The sequence below is a fragment of the Pinus tabuliformis genome, chromosome 8, assembly GCF_031772625.1.
Source record: "Pinus tabuliformis cultivar Carrire ecotype Pingquan chromosome 8, CPIR1, whole genome shotgun sequence".
NCBI classification, from domain to species: domain Eukaryota; kingdom Viridiplantae; phylum Streptophyta; class Pinopsida; order Pinales; family Pinaceae; genus Pinus; species Pinus tabuliformis.
The window spans coordinates 1974483997-1974486780 of NC_142294.1; positions in this window are offsets into that span (position 1 = coordinate 1974483997).

The window sequence follows — 2784 nt, forward strand, 5'->3', positions numbered from 1 at the left end:
TCTTGTGATTGAAAATATACACCTAACATTAGAGACATTTTTTCTAAATTATTGGGTGTAATATTGCACATTTTGACTGTTGGGTTAATTTACTATGCAAATTAACACAAGTATTTAATTATCAATCCGAGTTTGTAGAACTTAGAAGCATGTCCAAAGTCTATGGATTACAATGGTAGTCAATGTTAGAACATGAAATATAAAGTTTGAAAGAAATGCATATTACAAATATAAACTCTAATTAAGTAATTTCTTATTCACTTATGTAATATGTGAGGGATGAGGCTCCTAACTTAGGAGAACCAGGTTGTCCTTCCCTACAATACTACTTTCATGAAGAGAAATCTAAAAGCACTAATTAAAAATGGTTTATGATGCAGAAGATGTAAAAGAAGAGGCTCCTAACTAAGGAGGACCAGATTGTCCCTCTTCACAATTCTGCACTATCATAATCACCATTGCTTCAAACAAAAAATGCAGAAATAACTTCAAATAAGAAAAAGAGAATGAAATTCAGTTCTAGTTCAAGATCAAATAGAAGGGGAATTTAAATTAAATTCTTGTGTGTTCCTTCATATGTAGATTAGAATTAAACCAATATCCATTCAACAATCATCACCCATCTAAATACATTTGAAACAAGAACTAATTTATGAAAACTATGAAAATTTAACCAAGAAGTGCACTTAGCTTGGTGTGGGGGCCCTCCACCCTTGCCTTTCACACTTGAAGAAATATCAACTACAAAAAATTCTATAAATTAACCAAGCATGAACAGAAAATTGAAATGAAATAGGTTCTTCAATAAACTTTTAGTCTTCAAAGAGTCTCAAAATCAAATTACATAAATTCTACATCCTTAAGCCTTCAATAGTCTTGGCTTAAATAGAGAAATAATAAACAAAATTGACTAAAAAGTCTCTAACAACCTTATCTATCCTAATACCATCTATCTTGGTCAAATCCACCCATTCCATTACACAAAATTTGGAAAAATCCCAAAAATCACTAAAACTGCCCAATTTCCTAGGGATTTCCTGAATGATTGGCCCTGTTTGACCAGCTTTGACCGGACTTGTTTAAACTTGGTTTGACCGAACCAATAGGAGTTAGTTCAATCCTAGTTTCCAAGCTTTCCAAAAATGTATTCAGCTCGTGCCCAAGTGTCCTGCAAATATGACATCCATTAAGCCATTACGGGAATTTCTGATTCTGTCCAAAAATACTCTTAAAACCCAATTTTTGCAAAAATATCTAAAAATTGAAAAACATATTTTATTTGCTTGAATATGCATAATAAGGTCAAAATAAGGTGTATATGGATGGTATATGGTGGAAAATGATGGAAATTAGGTGGATTTTAATAAGAAAAATTTGATCAAAAATGAGGACCAACATCTCCCCCTTGCTTACTCTCAAGCATGTCCTCATGCTTGCCTTTGTCTCCTTGACCTTTTTCTTCTGTATGATGACTGCCCTGCTAATGTACTTGTGACTCTAGCTTTTGATGTTGAAGATTCCTAATGAGCTACCTATAAAAGGATATCTGTGCTTTCATGTACTTTTTCTCCTTTCCTTTTTTCTGTTTTTCTAAAAAAAATAAAAATAAAAAATAAAAAATCATCCTTTCTCTTTGAAGTGTTGTCCTTTGTAGTATTCTTCACCTATCAATGAAAAAATTGTGGCTTGGGTTATGTATTCTGGAGTGATGGGAACAAAAATGTCTTTGATGTGTGATGAGGTTTCACCACCAACAGACAAATACAAAAACTTTACACTATTCTTCCTCTGATGATAAAACACCAATAAATCATTCTAGATGAGCAGCTTCAGAAAAGACAACAAATACAACTTGAATTTTGTAGTACATTCTGACACAACATTCATGTCTCTTTCAGATTAGCAATATCAACAACTTTACTTAAAGGAGCCAATATTCATTACCCCTCACATCTCATTGAAAGAAGCCAATCTTGCAATTTTGCACAGTCACAGAGAAAACACTAATAAAAAAAATTAAAGCTTCTTTCACTTGTGCAAGAGGTTTTATTCTTGTATAATTCCACTACAAAATAACTTGTGCCAATCCTTTTTATGACTAGGCATTCACTTTCAATTTAGCCACTGTTTTACCCACACAATCTACAAAATAGGGATCGAAAGAACCAAGAAAATATCCCAAATAGCAATGAATTTGAGAAAATTGTCCACGTGGAGCCTAATTGGGTTCATTTTGAGGAAAACCCATGTTTTCATTTTTCAAATTTCAATTTAGTTTGCTCAGAAAAAACAATGAAAAATAGTGTCTTCTTAAAAATTTCGAATTTGATTATGAATGAAACACTCCTCTCTGTCCCTCAAAAATCGAATTTGATTTCTGGAAATGAATATTGCATATTCTTTTGCTTCCATTTTTCTACTTTTCAGCTCACCCCATTCTGAAAGTTCAAAGTCTACATTCTGTTCAAAACTAACCCCATGCACACCATTGCTCTTGTAATTCTAAGGCTTGCTTCCATTAGACAAATTTTTGTGATGCATATTGGTAAGGAAGAAAACACTCACGGAAATGCCAGCAATGATAAATATCTGAATAGTTTTGAAGATATAGACGAACAAACTTTTCTTCATCAGCAAAATTTCTCTATCAAAACATGCTCTGAAAAGTTCCATTTTGTTCAAACCATATTCCTTTGTTGTGAGAGATGCTGGGTGGAATTTCTTTCTATTGTATGGAACTGATAACTCTGCATTTAATTGTGGATAAAAAAGATGTAATGCTAA